The 16725-nt window shown below is 40.5% G+C and overlaps 2 non-coding genes across 2 annotated transcripts; both read right to left on the bottom strand.

Moving 5' to 3' along the window:
• Positions 1-371: 371 nt before the first annotated feature.
• TRNAP-AGG (transfer RNA proline (anticodon AGG)) lies at positions 372-443 on the bottom strand. The gene has a single exon. It is a non-coding gene; the product is annotated as a tRNA-Pro (tRNA).
• Positions 444-7866: 7423 nt separating this feature from the next.
• On the bottom strand, positions 7867-7938 carry TRNAP-AGG (transfer RNA proline (anticodon AGG)). Its single transcript has one exon. It is a non-coding gene; the product is annotated as a tRNA-Pro (tRNA).
• Between the last annotated feature and the right edge of the window lie 8787 nt (positions 7939-16725).

The following is a 16725-nucleotide window of genomic DNA, read 5'->3' as shown; positions in this document are numbered from 1 at the left end:
CGTACAGTTTCTTTAAATAATGATTTAGGACTGTTCGATAGTTGACTCTGAGCCTGTCATACTCTCAGCAAGAATAACACACCTCTGCTGACTAACAGCTTGCTCGTACATAACTTTTTAACTACGCAGAGTATGTTTCACTGGTTTGGAAGAACCTGAAAGTTTCTCTAAGCAAAGAGATCTGGCGGCTTGGCTCGGACTTAAATTTGGAAAAAAATCCCTGATCTAGGACTGGGCCACGGGGGACTATTACCCAGTTAATTGTGTACAGGGAAAGGTAACACCAAAAAGGAATGACACTCCTACACCACCACTCCGCTCATTTACGATATTTGGTCATCCAGGTAGTTCTGTTTTTTAAAAGTTGAGGAGGGCCTGTCCGGGAGTTGAACCCGGGACCTCTCGCACCCTAAGCGAGAATCATACCACTAGACCAACAGGCCACACTTACAAAATCTCTGGTTGTGAATGATTTGTAAAACACACGTATTAGGATAAGACAGTTTAGGTAAGACTTGTGGGGTGAGCGGGAAGATGGGACAAGCGAAGAATAGTGTTGGAGAGGAGCTTCTTCAATCGTAGAGATAGTGCCAGGGCTAAACCCAGCAGCTGAGCACGCGTGGGGTGGACTGGAGAAACAGAAGGAGCAGGCTGCGCTTGCATAAGTCTTGTGTTAGTTGAATTCTTGAGTAGCTGGCAGCACGTGTTTATGGAACATATCAGGGTCTATGGACCGACTTAGGTTTCATCACAGTCAACAGGCAATAGTAGTAGTATCTTAAGAAGAAAATATTATTACTTTAATTGAACTCATAAGTGTTATTAACCTTACTTCTAGTCATTGGGGTCTTCTTTCCTATTATAACTAACACTCGCATTTCCTGCTGAACACGGGCAACAGGTATTGAGAGCTTTGCATGCGGCGTTACGGGTTTACTGTTGGTCATATTGAATGTGAAGTCGCATTGACTTCACGTTTCTGAACGGCATCATTCTTTAATGGGCGATGAATTTATGAAATATATGAAACTTTCTGGGTTAAGGCTGTGTAGGTGCGGTCTTTTTCTTATTCTGACCTTAACTGTAGATGCTTCGCTTAGTCGCTGTCAGGCTGTGTTGATTTTACTTGTGTAATTTTTAATACACCAATTTTATTAAATAGATTAATTTCCTTGAAATAATTGGATAATGTATCTTCTGAACAGAAAAAAGTCTGAGTTTGACTTTATTGGGTTATCCTAATATTATTTTTTCTCTCCATTGTAGTAAAAAATGGTATGCTAAGTTCCCGAAGCTTAATTGACAATTGTAATAATGGAAGAATTACCGACAATGTAATAATAACAATATTTTTACAAGTGCACGATACAACTTATACAGATCAAAGCCGATATCAGTGACACATTATGTAGAAAGCCACTGGTTATGAAGAGTAATTCGGGTAACGTATGTTAATTTTGTCCCCAGGACACGACCCACATCAATCGGCTAACACCCAGGTACCTACTTGCTCCTAGGTGAAAAGAGACAGCAGGTGTCTTAAGGAAACACGCCCAATATTTCCACTCGTACCAAGGATTGAACCATGGACCTCAGTGTATGAACTGAGTGCGCTACCAACCGAACTACGGGACACGTGTGCAACTATTGCAACATTTTATTGTGGCATTAGTTGCACAGGTGTTCTTTTACCTAACATAAATGACAATTACTTGCTTGTTTAATTACTTATTCCTTTGGATTGATTTTGGACTGTTTAGGTCCCAATTTGCCTGTTTTTACAAGAAATTGGGGCAGCTGAAATACTGATTTTATGTGATAATTACTGATCGTTTTAAGTCATTGGCTTGAGGGGCATCTAAGTGCCCTTGTCTTCCAATAATATGCTTATTTTCCACTATAATCTACCTTGTCCATAATTACTATCGCATTTGCTTTGTTATTTAAGGTGAAGTCCAGGATCTTTCCTTAATTCATGGTATAACTTAACAAATATTTGAGGACCATTGTGTTGCAGAGGTGTGAGCTGTGCTCACACCTCTGCAACACACACGTTTACGGCATCAATCTTAAATGACTGATGTGTCGTTTGAAATGAATGAAACATTTGTTTGAGTGGGGGGGTTATAGGCTGTGTAGGTGTAAATTTTGTTAAATTTTGTACAATAGTTGGAGTATGCGTCATCTGGTCAACTTAAAAATTGTTAGCGATGACGTATTTTTCTTAAGAAAAGCATTCTGTTGTTAGGCTGTGTAAGTTATAATGTGACAGTTATATTAATGAACTTGGTTTCTGTGAAATAACCGGAGATTGTCTCTTCTGATCAGAAATAAGTCGATGTTTGACTTTACTGGGTTATACTAGGTTAAGTCTACATAATGTACTTTTATGTGTGTATAACGTTCATGGGCTTTAAAAATTTGTGTCCAACCAACGCTTAAATAAAACTTGATACTTAATTACTTAAACTTTAGTTAATCCTACCCAGAGAAAAGTTTATTTCTCATGGAAGAATTTTGGAAAAATGGAATACTACTTTTCAGGCGATAGTTTCTTAATGTCTCATCCAATTACCTTCAATCCTTCCACAATAATAGTTTGTTAATGCAACTTTGATCGGCTTCAAAGTAAATGTGCTTGTGTATTTTAGGATATTGGTCTCTGTTATATCCTCATTTACCATTTTTATTAAAGAAAAATGAATATTAGTTTCCACATGATTAGTGAATACTTCTTTAGATCCTCTTTGTCTTTAATGCTAATATTTAATTACATCACAAAGTTATGCCGCACAATGCACTATTCCAATGACGTACATTGAGGTACAGGGTGTTGGGATGATGCGTTACCTTCCTTGGATGGCCCAGCCACCGAAATATGTCTAGTTTTCTTGACTTTCCTAGATAAAATGGATGAAAATCAAGCAGTGGATGATGGAGCGCTGAGACAAACGTGAAAAACTAAATAAAGTCTGTAATGCCTCTTACAAGAAGTTAAGCAGTCACCTATGGAAAGTAAAAAAAAAAAAATTAAAACATGCCTCGCATGGGCCAGTAGGCCTGTTGCAGTGTTCCTTCTTTCTTATGTTCTTGTGCATTATTGGACGTATATAACTAAAGAAAAGCAAATGTGTATATGAAAATAAAAAAGGCAACTCTTCAAAAATTTCATCCCACTTGATTTATCATGTGAAATCTTACTGAGCAATCCCAGTCACATGTTTAAGGGAGGAATTAGCTGAGAAAAACCTTTCAAGTTTAGCTCCTGGCCTGTTATACTTCCTGTCTCTGATGTGTGTTATACTTCCCGTCTCTGATGCGTGTTTCTGTTATACTTCCCGTCTCTGATGTGTGTTTCTGTCATACTTCCCGTCTCTGATGTGTTTTTGTCATCCGGTCTCTTATGTGTGTTTGTCATAATTCCCGTCTCTGATGTGTGTTTCTGTCATACTTCCCGTCTCTGATGAGTGTTTCTATCATACTTCCCGTCTCTGATGTGTGTTTCTGTCATACTTCCCGTCTCTGATGTGTGTTTCTGTCATACTTCCCGTCTCTGATGTGTGTTTCTATCATACTTCCCGTCTCTGATGTGTGTTTCTATCATACTTCCCGTCTCTGATGTGTGTTTCTGTCATACTTCCCGTCTCTGATGTGTGTTTCTATCATACTTCCCGTCTCTGATGTGTGTTTCTGTCATACTTCCCGTCTCTGATGTGTGTTTCTATCATACTTCCCGTCTCTGATGTGTGTTTCTGTTATACTTCCCGTCGCTGATGTGTGTGTCTGTTATACTACCCGTCGCTGATGTGTGTTTCTGTTATACTTCCCGTCTCTGATGTGTGTTTCTGTAATACTTCCCGTCTCTGATGTGTGTTTCTGTCATACTTCCCGTCTCTGATGTGCGTTTCTGTCATGCTTCCCGTCTCTGATGTGTTTGTCATCCCGTCTCTGTGTGTTTGTCATACTTCCCCTCTCTGATGTGTGTTTGTCATACTTCCCGTCTCTGATGTGTGTTTCTGTCATACTTCCCGTCTCTGATGTATATTTCTATTATACTTCCCGTCTCTGATGTGTGTTTCTATCATACTTCCCGTCTCTGATGTGTGTTTCTGTCATACTTCCCGTCTCTGATGTGTGTTTGTCATACTTCCCGTCTCTGATATGTGTTTCTATCATACTTCCCGCCTCTGATGTGTGTTTCTGTCATACTTCCCGTCTCTGATGTGTGTTTTTATCATACTTCCCGTCTCTGATGTGTGTTTCTGTCATACTTCCCGTCTCTGATGTGTGTTTCTATCATACTTCCCGTCTCTGATGTGTGTTTGTCATACTTCCCGTCTCTGATGTGTGTTTATCATACTTCCCGTCTCTGATGTGTGTTTCTGTCATACTTCCCGTCTCTGATGTGTGTTTGTCATACTTCCCGTCTCTGATGTGTGTTTCTGTCATACTTCCCGTCTCTGATGTATATTTCTATTATACTTCCCGTCTCTGATGTGTGTTTCTGTCATACTTCCCGTCTCTGATGTGTGTTTCTGTCATACTTCCCGTCTCTGATATGTGTTTCTATCATACTTCCCGCCTCTGATGTGTGTTTCTGTCATACTTCCCGTCTCTGATGTGTGTTTATCATACTTCCCGTCTCTGATGTGTGTTTCTATCATACTTCCCGTCTCTGATGTGTGTTTGTCATACTTCCCGTCTCTGATGTGTGTTTATCATACTTCCCGCCTCTGATGTGTGTTTCTGTCATACTTCCCGTCTCTGATGTGTGTTTATCATACTTCCCGTCTCTGATGTGTGTTTCTGTCATACTTCCCGTCTCTGATGTGTGTTTGTTATACTTCTCGTCGCTGATGTGTGTTTGTCATACTTCCCGTCTCTGATGTGTGTTTCTGTCATACTTCCCGTCTCTGATGTGTGTTTCTATCATACTTCCCGTCTCTGATGTGTGTTTTTATCATACTTCCCGTCTCTGATGTGTGTTTCTGTCATACTTCCCGTCTCTGATGTGTGTTTCTATCTACTTCCCGTCTCTGATGTGTGTTTCTGTCATACTTCTCGTCTCTGATATGTGTTTCTATCATACTTCCCGCCTCTGATGTGTGTTTCTGTCATACTTCCCGTCTCTGATGTGTTTTTCTATCTACTTCCCGTCTCTGATATGTGTTTGTCATACTTCCCGTCTGTGATGTGTGTTTCTATCATAATTTCCGTCTCTGATGTGTGTTTCTATCATACTTCCCGTCTCTGATGTGTGTTTCTGTCATACTTCCCATCTCTGATGTGTGTTTGTTATACTTCCCGTCTCTGATGTGTGTTTCTGTCATACTTCTCGTCTCGCTCATGTAAAAGTCTCTTGGAATTAAACTCAAGACCTCTCTCGAGTAGACTGAAAAATTACAAAGTTCAAGAGGCCTCTCTCATGTTTCGTATCAATGGCTACACTTTCATCCTCACACGTACAGTTTCTTCTTTAAATAATGATTTAGGACTGTTCGATAGTTGACTCTGAGCCTGTCATACTCTCAGCAAGAATAACACACACCTGCTGGCTAACAGCTTGGTCGTACATAACTTTTTAACTACGCAGAGTATGTTTCACTGGTTTGGAAGAACCTGAAAGTTTCTCTAAGCAAAGAGATCTGGCGGCTTGGCTCGGACTTAAATTTGGAAAAAATCCCTGATCTAGGACTGGGCCACGGGGAACTATTACCCAGTTAATTGTGTACAGGGAAAGGTAACTCCAAGGAGGAATGACACTCCTACACCACCACTCCGCTCATTTACGATATTTGGTCATCCGCGAGTCTCCCTACGATTCCCGTTGGGGAGGGTAACCTCTACCTGTTCGACAATGTTCGCACATCGTGTTAAAATCAAACCAGCCAGTGGTGTTATAAATGATTCCACTAAACTATTACTTGCTGCCGCTATGAGGACCTGCCTACATCTCAAATTCACAGCGATCCACTCACTCAAGGATTCCTTTATTGTCGTCTGCACCGACGACAATGAAGCAGCTAAACTTATGGACGACACTGCTATGAACACATTACGGGACCAACAATTCATCATATCACCGTCTCCCTCCTTGCTGGCGAAACGTTCAGTTTTTGTTAAACAATTGGATAAGATAATCACATCTATTCCAACGGATGAACTGAAGACCTCTATCGAAGACCAAAACACCTGGGCCTCTGTAGACACCATCACACGAATTCCCAAAGCCTCATCTATGATCAAAATCACCTTTTCAAACATAGATATGGCTACCCAAGCACTCGCTAATGGACTAGCTATCTCATATTACCACATACATCCACGCCACATTGAACTTGAACGTTTTGCCCATGTCTCTCCCTGTTGGAACTGTTACTCTTATCAACATTCAACAAAGGACTGCCCCATTAAAGACAAAAAGTTCTGTTCTACCTGTGGAAAAGAAGGTCATAACTTCAAAGCCTGCACCACCACCAATGCCACTCCAACATGTCTTAACTGCAAGGGTACTCATCATACCCTTGCAGCTAAATGCCCACTACGAAAAGTAGTAATGTCGAAAAAAAATAAAGAAGAAACCAAGAAGAATAGTCCCAAATCGCCGACATACACCGCCATTTCAAAACTCCAGTCGGACACCACCAGAATTCTACAAGCCACACAGCAGTCATCTCTATCCAGCAATTCCCTTTCTGCACTCCCTGACGCTGCTCCCTCTAAGGTGTTGTACTGCATGATGTATGCACACCTTGCAAATGCAGCAAACCCAGGCACATTCAACACTACAATTAACGAACTATTCCGTCTTAACAACATGCCGTCATTCAACTTTCCTGACTCGCCAACATCACAGGACTTCCTCAAGATTATCCCAAACATCGCTAACTTCTCATCAACTTCAGGCCCAAATCCTAACTCTGCCCCAAAAGACACTCCTGAACCACGCCCAGTGACCACTGCCACCTCTCAACAACCACCAACAACCAGCCAGACCGCAAATACTCTAGACTCCCAGCCTCCTCTTGACACAATCACTGTAGAAACAATTGAACAAGAATTTCCTGAAGAATCCCCCGACGAAGGAGATAGCGACGACTCCAGCACACCCTCTTGGGAAAACCTTACTTTCTGCACCTCTCCCTCGAACGCTGACACCATGACCTGCTCTGAACTATACAAAGGCCTCGGTGATGGAACAGTCAAGTATGCCTGCGAATCACCACTTCACTTCACACTCACGCAAGTTCTTGAGTTCATCAAGCCTCTTCGTTTCACTTTTTCCAGCAAGACAACGCTATACCACCTCTCCAGGAGCAGCTTCAAGAAGTTTGCAAATGGCTCCACTGCAAACCTGCCTCCTCAACTACTAAAATAACCTCCCACATGTCTGATGCCCTCTCCTGCGACCTGGAAACTTCCAGCTCTCGAGACTCAAAGACCTCACCTACCACGAGACTGGTGGGTGAGACATACAGGCAACAGATGGGCGACTTTGTTCTGGGGCGTTTCGCCTACTCAGTGGGCTGCTTCAGTACAGAAGGTGGGCGGGAGCAGTGGAGGTGTGGGGGCGGTGTGGTCGGTCCATCGCCCTTGAGGTCGTGGAATTTGGGGTTGTCGGTCCCTCAGCCTGGAGAAGTTCAATTCCATACACAGCTTGCTCTCTTCCCGTTTTTTCTCCAAGTCTGTCCCACGATCGCCCTAGCTGCTGGGTCAAGCCCTGGCTCTATTTCTACGACTAAGAACACTCCTCTCCAGCGCTATTCTTCGTCTGTCCCGTCTTCCCCGCTCATCCCATTGGGATCTTACCTGCACTTGCTTGCTTGCTTGGTCATCCAGGTAGTTCTGTTTTTTAAAAGTTGAGGAGGGCCTGTCCGGGAGTTGAACCCGGGACCTCTCGCACCCTAAGCGAGAATCATACCACTAGACCAACAGGCCACACTTACAAAATCTCTGGTTGTGAATGATTTGTAAAACACACGTATTAGGATAAGACAGTTTAGGTAAGACTTGTGGGGTGAGCGGGAAGATGGGACAAGCGAAGAATAGTGTTGGAGAGGAGGAGCTTCAATCGTAGAGATAGTGCCAGGGCTAAACCCAGCAGCTGAGCACGCGTGGGGTGGACTGGAGAAACAGAAGGAGCAGGCTGCGCTTGCATAAGTCTTGTGTTAGTTGAATTCTTGAGTAGCTGGCAGCACGTGTTTATGGAACATATCAGGGTCTATGGACCGACTTAGGTTTCATCACAGTCAACAGGCAATAGTAGTAGTATCTTAAGAAGAAAATATTATTACTTTAATTGAACTCATAAGTGTTATTAACCTTACTTCTTGTCATTGGGGTCTTCTTTCCTATTATAACTAACACTCGCATTTCCTGCTGAACACGGGCAACAGGTATTGAGAGCTTTGCATGCGGCGTTACGGGTTTCCTGTTGGTCATATTGAATGTGAAGTCGCATTGACTTCACGTTTCTGAACGGCATCATTCTTTAATGGGCGATGAATTTATGAAATATATGAAACTTTCTGGGTTAAGGCTGTGTAGGTGCGGTCTTTTTCTTATTCTGACCTTAACTGTAGATGCTTCGCTTAGTCGCTGTCAGGCTGTGTTGATTTTACTTGTGTAATTTTTAATACACCAATTTTATTAAATAGATTAATTTCCTTGAAATAATTGGATAATGTATCTTCTGAACAGAAAAAAGTCTGAGTTTGACTTTATTGGGTTATCCTAATATTATTTTTTCTCTCCATTGTAGTAAAAAATGGTATGCTAAGTTCCCGAAGCTTAATTGACAATTGTAATAATGGAAGAATTACCGACAATGTAATAACAATATTTTTACAAGTGCACGATACAACTTATACAGATCAAAGCCGATATCAGTGACACATTATGTAGAAAGCCACTGGTTATGAAGAGTAATTCGGGTAACGTATGTTAATTTTGTCCCCAGGACACGACCCACATCAATCGGCTAACACCCAGGTACCTACTTGCTCCTAGGTGAAAAGAGACAGCAGGTGTCTTAAGGAAACACGCCCAATATTTCCACTCGTACCAAGGATTGAACCATGGACCTCAGTGTATGAACTGAGTGCGCTACCAACCGAACTACGGGACACGTGTGCAACTATTGCAACATTTTATTGTGGCATTAGTTGCACAGGTGTTCTTTTACCTAACATAAATGACAATTACTTGCTTGTTTAATTACTTATTCCTTTGGATTGATTTTGGACTGTTTAGGTCCCAATTTGCCTGTTTTTACAAGAAATTGGGGCAGCTGAAATACTGATTTTATGTGATAATTACTGATTGTTTTAAGTCATTGGCTTGAGGGGCATCTAAGTGCCCTTGTCTTCCAATAATATGCTTATTTTCCACTATAATCTACCTTGTCCATAATTACTATCGCATTTGCTTTGTTATTTAAGGTGAAGTCCAGGATCTTTCCTTAATTCATGGTATAACTTAACAAATATTTGAGGACCATTGTGTTGCAGAGGTGTGAGCACAGCTCACACCTCTGCAACACACACGTTTACGGCATCAATCTTAAATGACTGATGTGTCGTTTGAAATGAATGAAACATTTGTTTGAGTGGGGGGGTTATAGGCTGTGTAGGTGTAAATTTTGTTAAATTTTGTACAATAGTTGGAGTATGCGTCATCTGGTCAACTTAAAAATTGTTAGCGATGACGTATTTTTCTTAAGAAAAGCATTCTGTTGTTAGGCTGTGTAAGTTATAATGTGACAGTTATATTAATGAACTTGGTTTCTGTGAAATAACTGGAGATTGTCTCTTCTGATCAGAAATAAGTCGATGTTTGACTTTACTGGGTTATACTAGGTTAAGTCTACATAATGTACTTTTATGTGTGTATAACGTTCATGGGCTTTAAAAATTTGTGTCCAACCAACGCTTAAATAAAACTTGATACTTAATTACTTAAACTTTAGTTAATCCTACCCAGAGAAAAGTTTATTTCTCATGGAAGAATTTTGGAAAAATGGAATACTACTTTTCAGGCGATAGTTTCTTAATGTCTCATCCAATTACCTTCAATCCTTCCACAATAATAGTTTGTTAATGCAACTTTGATCGGCTTCAAAGTAAATGTGCTTGTGTATTTTAGGATATTGGTCTCTGTTATATCCTCATTTACCATTTTTATTAAAGAAAAATGAATATTAGTTTCCACATGATTAGTGAATACTTCTTTAGATCCTCTTTGTCTTTAATGCTAATATTTAATTACATCACAAAGTTATGCCACACAATGCACTATTCCAATGACGTACATTGAGGTACAGGGTGTTGGGATGATGCGTTACCTTCCTTGGATGGCCCAGCCACCGAAATACTTCTAGTTTTCTTGACTTTCCTAGATAAAATGGATGAAAATCAAGCAGTGGATGATGGAGCGCTGAGACAAACGTGAAAAACTAAATAAAGTCTGTAATGCCTCTTACAAGAAGTTAAGCAGTCACCTATGGAAAGTAAAAAAAAAAAATTAAAACATGCCTCGCATGGGCCAGTAGGCCTGTTGCAGTGTTCCTTCTTTATTATGTTCTTGTGCATTATTGGACGTATATAACTAAAGAAAAGCAAATGTGTATATGAAAATAAAAAAGGCAACTCTTCAAAAATTTCATCCCACTTGATTTATCATGTGAAATCTTACTGAGCAATCCCAGTCACATGTTTAAGGGAGGAATTAGCTGAGAAAAACCTTTCAAGTTTAGCTCCTGGCTTGTTGTGTGTTTCTGTTATACTTCCCGTCTCTGATGTGTGTTTCTGTTATACTTCCCGTCTCTGATGTGTGTTTCTATCATACTTCCCGTCTCTGATGTGTGTTTCTGTCATACTTCCCGTCTCTGATGTGTGTTTCTATCATACTTCCCGTCTCTGATGTGTGTTTCTGTCATACCTCCCGTCTCTGATGTGTGTTTCTATCATACTTCCCGTCTCTGATGTGTGTTTCTATCATACTTCCCGTCTCTGATGTGTGTTTCTGTCATACTTCCCGTCTCTGATGTGTGTTTCTATCATACTTCCCGTCTCTGATGTGTGTTTCTATCATACTTCCCGTCTCTGATGTGTGTTTCTGTTATACTTCCCGTCTCTGATGTGTGTTATACTTCCCGTCTCTGATGTGTGTTTCTGTAATACTTCCCGTCTCTGATGTGTGTTTCTGTCATACTTCCCGTCTCTGATGTGCGTTTCTGTCATGCTTCCCGTCTCTGATGTGTGTTTCTGTCATACTTCCTGTCTCTGATGTGTGTTTCTGTCATACTTCCCGTCTCTGATGTGTGTTTCTATCATACTTCCCGTCTCTGATGTGCGTTTCTGTCACGCTTCCCGTCTCTGATGTGTTTGTCATCCCGTCTCTGATGTGTGTTTCTGTCATACTTCCCGTCTCTGATGTGTGTTTCTGTCATACTTCCCGTCTCTGATGTGTGTTTCTATCATACTTCCCGTCTCTGATTTGCGTTTCTGTCATGCTTCCCGTCTCTGATGTGTGTTTCTATCATACTTCCCGTCTCTGATTTGCGTTTCTGTCATACTTCCCATCTCTGATGTGTGTTTGTCATACTTCCCGTCTCTTATGTGTGTTTCTGTCATACTTCCCGTCTCTGATGTGTGTTTCTGTCATACTTCCCGTCTCTGATGTGTGTTTCTATCATACGTCCCGTCTCTGATGTGTGTTTCTGTCATACTTCCCGTCTCTGATGTGTGTTTCTATCTACTTCCCGTCTCTGATGTGTGTTTGTCATACTTCCCGTCTCTGATGTGTGTTTCTGTCATACTTCCCATCTCTGATGTGTGTTTGTCATACTTCCCATCTCTGATGTGTGTTTGTCATACTTCCCGCCTCTGATGTGTGTTTGTCATACTTCCCGTCGCTGATGTGTGTTTCTGTCATACTTCCCGTCTCTGATGTGTGTTTCTGTCATACTTCCCGTCTCTGATGTGTGTTTCTGTCATACTTCCCGTCTCTGATGTGTGTTTCTATCTACTTCCCGTCTCTGATGTGTTTTTCTATCATACTTCCCGTCTCTGATGTGTGTTTCTATCATACTTCCCGTCTCTGATGTGTGTTTCTATCATACTTCTCGTCTCTGATGTGTGTTTCTATCTACTTCCCGTCTCTGTTGTGTGTTTCTGTCATACTTCCCGTCTCTGATGTGTGTTTCTGTCATACTTCCCGTCTCTGATGTGCGTTTCTGTCATGCTTCCCGTCTCTGATGTGTGTTTCTGTCATACTTCCCGTCTCTGATGTGTGTTTCTGTCATACTTCCCGTCTCTGATGTGTATTTCTGTCATACTTCCCGTCTCTGATGTGTGTTTCTGTCATACTTCCCATCTCTGATGTGTGTTTCTGTCATACTTCCCGTCTCTGATGTGCGTTTCTGTCATACTTCCCGTCTCTGATGTGTGTTTCTGTCATACTTCCCGTCTCTGATGTGTGTTTCTGTCATACTTCCCATCTCTGATGTGTGTTTCTGTCATACTTCCCGTCTCTGATGTGTGTTTCTGTCATACTTCCCGTCTCTGATGTGTGTTTCTGTCATACTTCCCGTCTCTGATGTGTGTTTCTGTCATACTTCCCGTCTCTGATGTGTGTTTCTGTCATACTTCCCATCTCTGATGTGTGTTTCTGTCATACTTCCCATCTCTGATGTGTGTTTCTGTCATGCCTTTCTTTGCAACGGCAGCGGCAGCTGCAACAGGAACCTTGTCCTCTATTTTTACTTCTACCTGAGGTTCCCAGCAGCCCAGTGATGACCTAATCAAGACCCGCATAACACTAACATGTGTGGATACCCAGAATGATATAAAGCAACTGCAGAAATCACCCAAAAGTTCACAAATTTACCAACTAATAGGACTCGTACTAGCAACTCCTACCCCGCTGCCACTGAAGTGATACTCCACAACATTCACCCATCGCCTAGTATTCACCCGAAGCCACAGCCAATGGACAAGGTTCAGAACAATAAAAGAAGATCCAGTAACCAGCTAAGGACTCCTAACATCAAAGGTGAGAGCAGTAATAACACGAGAAAAACTTGTGATACTTCCAGCCAGGACACAACCCTCATCACCCACCGGCATCACCACAACACACGACAGACAACAACAAACATGGCCGCCGCTACAGTCCAAGATAACTCCTTCCCAGTATTTGATGTCAAGAAGATCACCGACCCAGGAATAGCTAAACTCCTTATGATTCAGAACCAAACGATCACCAAACTAACTCAAGAAATGCAGGAACTAAAGGCTAGCAATGCAGATTACCTCAACAAGATCACTGCTCTAGAACATAAACTAGACACTCTAGAACAACAAAGCAACACCCACACCCAGTCCCTAGACACCATCAACACTCTAAAAGACCAAGTCACCCTACTTACTACCAACATTACAGAGGAAAGATCAAGAGTGGACCAACAACTTGCCAATGTCATAACCAACTTCCAAGACCATAATGACCAACAGCAGCTATCTGACGCTGTTGTAGTTAACAGCAAACATCTCCCACCCACAGTCACCCAAGAGACCTGCATGGAGACCACCCTACAGCTTATCAAGGACCACCTTCGCCTTAACATACGTAGTGACGACCTAAAGGATTGCAAACTGATGGGCTACCAAGCAGGTAAAAAAACAGTGCTGTTAAAATTCCAAACTAGCCTACAAAGAAACAACCTACTAAAAACATCTATTTCTATGAAAACTGATGTTTACGTCAGTGAGTGCCTTACCAAAACAAGACAAAACCTTCTTTATCGGCTAAGAAAATTGCGCTATGCCCAAAAAATCCACCAGTGCTTTGTGAGGGATGGAAAAATAGCAGTTAGGAAACAGCCCACTGGGAAGAGATACTTCATCTCCACAGAACATGACCTTAAAACATTCCTAAGTGAGGCTGGACTAACAGAATCAGAGTAAAGTGCAGAAAATACCCATAGTCCACCGTTAGTGTTATATTGTCATAAATTTGTGCTCCCCTAAAATTCTAATACCCCAACTACTTTTGATTGTCATTGTTGTATTCAACGACCATTCTACCTCAGTCTTAATTGTGTTTAATATCTACAGAATCTCTCCCCTTTTTTACAACTTACCACATCACTGTTCTATCTTATTTTATTATAAACTAAATATAACTTGTCTTCAATAATTCTACATCACTTTAAAAAATACTCAATTGCCCAATTTTATTCTAAATCCCTATTATTGCCCAATTCTACTTTAAACTATATTGATCAAACTTATTGTAAACTTCTTTTATTGACCATTTTTATTCCATACTTTTTTAAACTAGTATTTTCAACTACAACTTTTATATTATCCTGTCTACCATCTTACTAGCATATTATAACCAAGTCATTGCCATTTTTATTTTTATCATTTTTTTTTATTATTCTTTTTCTACCTTAATTTGTGTATTTTATCCTGTCAATTTAAATCTAATTATACTCTAATTCTTGTAAACAACTTATATAAGACCTTAGTGCAATTACAATTGAGAGTCTTGTTCCTTTATTATATTATTAGATTAACCACAGTTTTACTCTAGCTCATTCTAGCTCAATACATAGTCAATACCAAATTCACTATACTAGACTAAACCTAGTTGTACTATAACTCTTTCTAGCTCAATACATAGTCAATACCAAATTCACTATATTAAACCATAGTGCAATTACTAGTGAGAGACTTGTGCTATTTTTAATCTGTATTTTTATATTAGATTAAATTCAGTTGTACCATAGCTCATTCTAACTCAATACATAGTCAATACCAAATTCATTATATTAGACCATAGTGCAATTACTAGTGAGAGACTAGTGCTATTTTTAATTTGTATTTTTATATTATTAGATTAAACCTATTGTATTATAGCTCATTCTAGCTCAAAACATAGACTCCACAAAAGTCATTATTAGACCTTAGTGCAATTACAAGTGAGAGTCTTGCTCTATTTTTAATTTGTATTTTTATATTACTAGTTTATACCTAGTTGTACTTTAGTTCATTCCAGCACAACACATAGACAACATCAACTTCATTATGTGTAGTAGTGACTATACCCTACATGACCAAAATACTCTAGGTATATACTTGTCCAAACTTCCTACCACTACAGATATCAGTACTAGAACTCAACACACAACTCAGGATACAAATAACCATAATTTAAACCTAGAAGATGATTGATCACGTTGACCCTGATCTAAACCTCCATAATCTGACACCCAATCAAAACCTATTGGAAAGTAACTGCCTTTATTACACAGCATCACAAGTCACCACTATCCTAAACAATGCTAAAAGTCTATCAGTACTTAACTACAACATCAGGTCCTTAAGCAAACACTATGATGACCTCCTAGCACTCCTTGAATCACTAAAGACACCCTTCTCCTGCATTATTCTTACTGAGACCTGGCTTAAGCAAGACACAATAGATATCTACCCTCTACCAGGATACACAGCAATTCACAACTGCAGACCAAACCAAGTTGGGGGTGGTATTGCAATCTATTACTCTAACCAATTATCTTGTATTAGCACCACTTGCTTTAGTGATGAATATGGGGAATACATTTTTGCTAATTTTACTGTAAAAAACCTTAAGACGCCTATAACAATCGGTGCCATTTACCGGATACCTCACACAAACATCCCAAATTTCAGTGAGAAATTAGTCACTAATAACAAACAGACAAATAAATAAGCATCACCTTCCAAAGTAATAAAGAAAGCCAAACAACTATACTACTCCAGCAGATTCACAGACACTAGAGGAGATATAAAAAAGACCTGGAAAACACTCTCTCAGATTCTAGGGACCCACAAACTGAGAAAAACCAAGAATATTGTCCTAACTAAACCTAATGAAACACCACTACATCCCACTGACACAGCTAACAAGATAAACGACTTCTTCTCAACCATAGGATCTAATCTCGCCGTAAAATCCCACATACCCATGCCCATGCTGGGGACTACCTAGATGGGAATTTCCCTAATTCCTTCTATCTTGCACCAACTGAGCCCACGGAAGTCACTGAGATTATAAAGTCACTTAAAAATAACTCGGGGAATCTGTCTCATGTCCCACCATTACTGTACAAGCGAGTGGCCCATGTCCTTTCGCATGCTATTTCATTACTTTTTAACAAGTCACTAGAGACTAGCACCTTCCCGAAACTACTCAAGATGGCAAGGGTTACACCAATACATAAAGGTGGTGATCGTGCACAGGAGACTGTATTCATTTATAACAGCTCAAAACATACTCAACCCCTGCTAATTTGGATTCAGGAGAAATAAAAGCACTAATGATGCAATCATAAAAATGCTAGATCTGCTTTACACAGCATTGGAAAATAAGGAATATCCACTAGGAATTTTTATTGACCTAAGAAAAGCTTTTGACACAGTAGACCACGACATCCTACTCCACAAACTTGATCATTACGGTATAAAAGGCCATGCGCTTGCTTATTTCAAATCTTACATTACTAATAGGTATCAGTACGTCACCATTAAAGACACAGCGTCAGCAATACGGCCACTTGATACTGGAGTTCCGTAGGGAAGTGTCCTTGGTCCCCTGCTCTTCCTCATATACATCAATGACCTTCCAAACGTATCCCAACACCTGAAACCCATTCTCTTTGCTGATGACACGACTTAT

The sequence above is a fragment of the Cherax quadricarinatus genome, chromosome 5, assembly GCF_038502225.1.
Source record: "Cherax quadricarinatus isolate ZL_2023a chromosome 5, ASM3850222v1, whole genome shotgun sequence".
Taxonomy (NCBI): domain Eukaryota; kingdom Metazoa; phylum Arthropoda; class Malacostraca; order Decapoda; family Parastacidae; genus Cherax; species Cherax quadricarinatus.
The sequence above is the reverse complement of the archived record's forward strand: the minus strand, read 5'-3'. Positions and strand labels throughout refer to the sequence as shown.